We start from the raw sequence: 6,000 nt of genomic DNA, 5'->3' as shown, positions 1-6,000 counted from the left end.
AATTCAAAAAAAATTCACATCATGTTTATACTATATCCATATGGATTTGGAAATTCAAGGGAATGATAGACATAAAATTCAGAATATTGTTTTCCCTGGGGAGAGAGAGGCAAGCAGGGAGGGCACAGTGGCACACTGCATTGGAAATATTCTTTTACTTAAACTTGGTAAAGGGTACACAGGTGTTTAATTTATCATTTTTCTTAATCAATGAACACATTATAAATCCTTTCCACAATGGTCGTATTTTATAAATTAAGTAAATACACACAGAACAAAAATTCAGGGAAAATTATTCTACTTAAACAAAACAAAAAAATCAACTTAATAATAAAGATAGATAGATAGCTGCCACTTAGGTGCCGGTAGAGTAAAAAAGAAGAAATGAGGAAATTTTATGAAAGAAACAGGAATATTTTGACCAAAAAAAATTCATTTTCATCCTCTGAATTTATTCCACTTTAATAAAAGATCATATATTATTACATAAAATTTAATTGCTAATATAATGATTGCAGTTAGGAAGTGCAGAGATATTGCTTTGGAATTTAAAAATGGTTCTCTTGCATAGCCAATTATTTTATTACATTTTATAGTCTGATAAATGAAGTGTATCACTGTTCAGCTTTCTAGATCCCAATATTGAATTCAGCTGTAATCTTATTTCCTGAACATTCAAATTCATACATTCTGGGACCATCTTTTTTTTTTTTTTTCATTAATTTTTGTTTGAGATTCTTTATCCTGAGCACATTTTTCTGCCCTGTTTTCTAAGCTCTTTATTTTTTATATATTTCTAATTAGAATATAACTACATAGTTAACAATAACTATGTACTTAAATATAGCATATAGTGGTTAAGTGCACAGGTTTGAATTCTACTCCTGAAACCAACCTTTACAAAGTCATTTAAGCATTTGTCTCTTTTTCCTTGTCTGCAAAGTATGAATAACAGCAGTACCATCCATATAGGATTGTGGGAGGATTAAGGTAATTAACACATACGAAGTGCTCAGAATAATGCCTGGCAGGTAGTAAATGCTAGGTATGTTTGCTATTATTATTTTTGGCGGTGGTAGTAGAAGTCATAATAGTAACAGTCGAGGTAATGATATGAACGATATAAGCAACTCTGTGTATGTGTATCTGTCTGTCTATGTATCTCAGGCATCACAGCATCATATTAATATTAAAAATACCCAAAAAACTGAAATATTTAGTTAGCCTGGTATGTCTAGGGATGTATCATATCTATCTATCTTCTTAGATGTACCAGTCATATATTTTCTAGACCTATTAGTCTAACTGAATCTTCAAAATCTTTGACATTTCTAACTACTAAAACAACACTCTGATGCTTGAGACATCCAGTCTGCATATTTCAACCTGTTTCTATCATTTGTTCCTATTGTCTAATTTCTCCCCGAAATAGAAAAGGAAACCAGGAAGAGGGGAAGACAGAAGAGTATGGAGGAGACTTGTTATATATGTTTCTTCTGTCTCATGTAATACCATGAAATAAATATTTGAAAAGGTATCTAATTCTGAGGCACTGACAGAATGTACTGCCTTTATCAATGTGAAGGATCTTCTAAACATGATCTGATATGTTTATAATCTAAAGTCAGTCATTGTCATAGCAGTGACTTATGAGGTCATAGTAGAATTTCGTAAAGAAATTCATCTTATAGATTATCCTCGGTTTAGACTTGAAATTGGGGGGTGGGGGCAGAAATTCCCAGGACAAGCAGGGCATGATGTAAGATTTTAACGTGGAGCTTATAATTAATTGATCTTTTGGAAGTAGTAACCCATATTATTTTTCTTCTGTGTTTCCAAGAATAAGGGCTTCTTCACAAGTGAATAAATGCTAAATGTAATGTTGAATTCATATGTGCCGTTTTACCTGGATGATGGATTTGCACGCAAGAACTCAGGTACCCTTGATTGGGTTGAGAATTACTGATCCAAAGGTGTGTAAAGACAATCTGTATATTACCACCATGCCGATTATTTACAAATGTGTTCTTTTCAATAGCAAAAGCAAAAAAAAAAAAAGTGGTCCAAGGAAGACACACTAGAAAGATATTAAATTTATCTGAAATAGGTTTATACATACAAATTGTTGCTATTTATATAGAAAATTGATATAATCTGATGACCAGAGGGTGTTAGAAATACAAACATTTTTCTCAGCAAAGCAAATTTATTTCCTGAACTTACTACACATAAATGTACCATTCTCATGAAGACTCCTCATGAAGTTCCATGTCCTAGACAGAACTGATCAATGAGTTGACGATACCAAAGGAGTGGAAGTTATCAGTTACATATAGTGACTGGTTCTTTTTAGTTCATATCTACCCTAATGATAAATACAGCAAGCTAAGTTTCTTCTAAGAAACTCAAGGCACTCAACATAAAGACATCTTGAAAATTTTTTTCAATTCTTCAATGGCTTGAAAGTTCTGGAACTCAGAGGAGAGGACACATCTAAGGCGAGAACAACCACTGAGAGAACATGGAAACTCCTTCCATAACAAACCCAAGCGGTTGCCCTGACTATTGCTTCCAGGTTCCTACGACAGTATTTCCAGAATGGGAAGGCAAAAGAGAAAGCAGGTATGCAAAGGGAAGGCAATAATAAATAAAATAATAAAAGAAATATGCCTGAGCTTGATCTTTAGGTAGAAAGGGCCCCCTCTGAGTGCAGAGCATGAATATTGATGGAAAGTGCACACTTGACACATATCCTACAGAAAATTCTGAATTGCGGTAACATAAGAAATCCCATAAGCATGCATAAAGAAAAGTAAAATAGAGTGTCTACAAAGGAAAGAAAATTAGGCTGTCTTTATTTTCTTGTCTGCAAGATTAATGCTAGAAAACAATAAAACAATATTACAGCATTCTGGATAAGGATTGTGACCATGGGGTTGTTTCATCCATGTAGGTGGGCAAAAGAAAGGCATGTTCAGATGCATCAGGAGTCAGAAAATAAGGCACTCACTCCACCTTTTGAAATTATTTCTTGAGGGATTACTCCAGGGAAATAAAATAAATCAGAATAAAAATATTGGCATATTTCTCAGTAGAATATTTTGAAACTCTTAAAAGAAAAACATAAACCTTGGGTTATGGGAAGGGAAAAGTTCTTCAATTTATTAAGGAATGGGGTTAAATATTAAAATAGTAAATTCATTATGGTTCATTGTGAATATACAGATAGAGATACAAATGTAGATGTCGAAGATACAGATACTATCTGAATTCTGAATGAATGTATGGTTAGTGTTTTTTATTTTTCAGTGGGAAAGAAAGAAAACAGAAAAAATGCCTGATGCGTTGGCAGATACCTGTTTATTTTTTAACCCCATCAAACCTAAATAATAATAAATAGAGCTTCACATCTGCTCAGATGAAAATGGGGTCGCTGAGATTTCCTATGAAGTTTGGGTCAGCGAAGCCATTCACTGGCCCAGCCTGGATTACCAGAGCTCTGATTTGGGGGTGTAGAGACAAATCTGTTGCTAGTTTTGTTTTGTTTTGTTTTTTCCTTGCATCTTTGTACATCTGTCTTGCTCCTTCTCAAGGACATTACAGGAAGAGTAGCTGAGGTTGAGTAAAGCATTCAGGCATCTCTGGAACATTCTCCAAACACTGGCACAAGGCAACCCTAACATCATCTTATCATGGCACTCTGAGCTGAGCCCAACACAGTTTCCTCCACATTGAAGACTTGTGGGGAGAATGTCTTGGCCTCCTCCATGTTGTGTTCACCTTATTTTCAAACTTGCAAACAATGATGAAAAGATAAGTTAAAGGTATGGGTGAGTCTACATAGCTTTCCTGTCTTTGTAGGTTTTTGTTTTGTTTTGTTTTTTCATACAAGTAAGATTGAAGTTTGGTGATCAAATGTCCTCTTCACAGAGGGAGGCATGAGCCAGGTCAGGTGCCTCACCACACTTTACATGAGGCTGTTAAGCAAAGGGTGGACGCCCTGTAGGGTCCAGGAGTTTTTTTCTCCTTTTTCTTCTTTTTTTAAGATTTATTTATTTGAGATAGGGAGTGAGTAAGCATGACCAGGGGGAGGAGCAGAGGGAGAGAAAGAAGCAGGTTCATCACTGAGCCGGACGTGGGGCTCGATCTCGGGACCCTGGGATCATGACCTGAGCCAAAAGGTAGGTGCTTAACCACCTGAGTCACCCTGATGCCCCTCTAGCAGCTTTTCTATTTTCTGGCCGACCTGCTGGGGCTCAAGGCACATACAACTTCTGATTGCGAGGAACCAATTTTCAGCTTATGTCCACCTCCTTAATTCTTTTGTAATTTGACTGCACAGAAACTTACACCTTTGCATATACCTCCCAAAGAAATAACTTAAGAAGAAAAGTCTTTGATATGAAGATATTCACTGCAGTGTTCATTGCAATAATGAAAGCTAAGAACAATTTTAATGTTTAAAAATGTAAGGATACTTATACAAACAATGACATCGCCACTCCATGGAATGCAGCCATTGAAATTATAATTATAAAAATTTATCAGACTGTAGACATATTTCTGACATAGTTAAATGGGGAAAAAAAGGCATACAAAATTGGACTTACTCTTATTACTTTAACTTTGCTAAATAGCTATTCATACAGACAAAACCAGAAGAGAAACAGGAGAACTATTTTTTTGGAAAGGACGATATTCTGGATATTATTATTTCTAATTTGTTTTGCTTTTATTTAGCAGTTCATTATTTTCACTCAGAGATCCACCTAATAAAACTTTTTCCATTAAATTGAGTACCTACCAGATGTAAGTCATTTTGCTAAGTGTATGCGGCAATGGAAGGATAACATTTAAGACACAATCCCTGCCTATGAAACTTCTCATGTGATTAGTGGAAAACGGATATACGTAATTTTTCAAAGGGTTAAACTAAGAAGAAGGAAATACTTAAAACTAAGAAAGGAATAGTTAAAACTCAGAACTGAGAAAGAAATACTTAAAATTCATTCTTGAGGGAGAAGCTCACCTATAAGCAGAGATCACCTTCAGACAAAACTCCTAAGCTTAATTGCACGAAAAATAGGACTTAATTCTAGCTGAATACTATGTTTCAAAATTAATTTAACAAAGGAAAAATATCTGAAGAAGAAAGAAATCAACAGAAGGGATTTATTTAGTATGGAAACATGAGAAATGGAGATCAGTGAGGTAGAATTTTGTGATATCCATCTAGTGTTGCCCTAGAGGAAAGGAATACCCCCAGCAAGAAGAATGTGGTCCTGAATCAGGCCTGGCCCTACAGTGGAGGTGGACAGGTTCCGTTACCATTGCTTGGCACCATTAGCTACCAAGACTTTTTATTCACTGCCAATAAGCAGCTGATTAGAGCCTCGCTGTCTTTGGAACTTTAACAGAAGAAGTGTGACCTCAAGATTGTTAGGAACATTCTTATCCAAATGACTTTTTGTTGGTTTTCATTTAGAAATAATGACTTAGCATTGTGCTCTGAATGGATGTGGTGACTGCAAGCCACGGGTTAGGGGCAAGTCCATTAGGGATCCTGACAACATGGGTCTCTGCACCTGCAAAGCTGAGGGCTGCCCACTTGAGGAGAGTGGCTAGTGGAGATAATCGTGCCCTCCTTTTCCCTGTCCCAAGGCCAAGGAACTCCCTTAAACAACCATTATGCTATCTTCCCTTCAAAATGCAACCTCCCTCACAATGTTCCAGAAAGTAGAGTACATTGAGGCAAGTGCTGAAAGAGATAAATTAAAACTTTGTGATGGGGACTGAGAAGAAGCAAAGATCCATTCCAGTGGAGGGAAGAACTGGGAGAAGATGGGGCATGACCTGTGAGGTTGTGGGGACTCTAGGAAATCTTGGGAGGAGTTCACACGGGTGATAAACCTTTACAGGTGAATGAGCTCTTGTTATGTTGGGAGGAAACTAACTTTCATTTTCCTGAAGGCCTGCAGTTCAAGCCATTAGTGGAAGAGT

This window comes from Mustela nigripes, chromosome 9 (assembly GCF_022355385.1).
Source record: "Mustela nigripes isolate SB6536 chromosome 9, MUSNIG.SB6536, whole genome shotgun sequence".
Lineage (NCBI taxonomy): Eukaryota > Metazoa > Chordata > Mammalia > Carnivora > Mustelidae > Mustela > Mustela nigripes.
The sequence above is the reverse complement of the archived record's forward strand: the minus strand, read 5'-3'. Positions refer to the sequence as shown.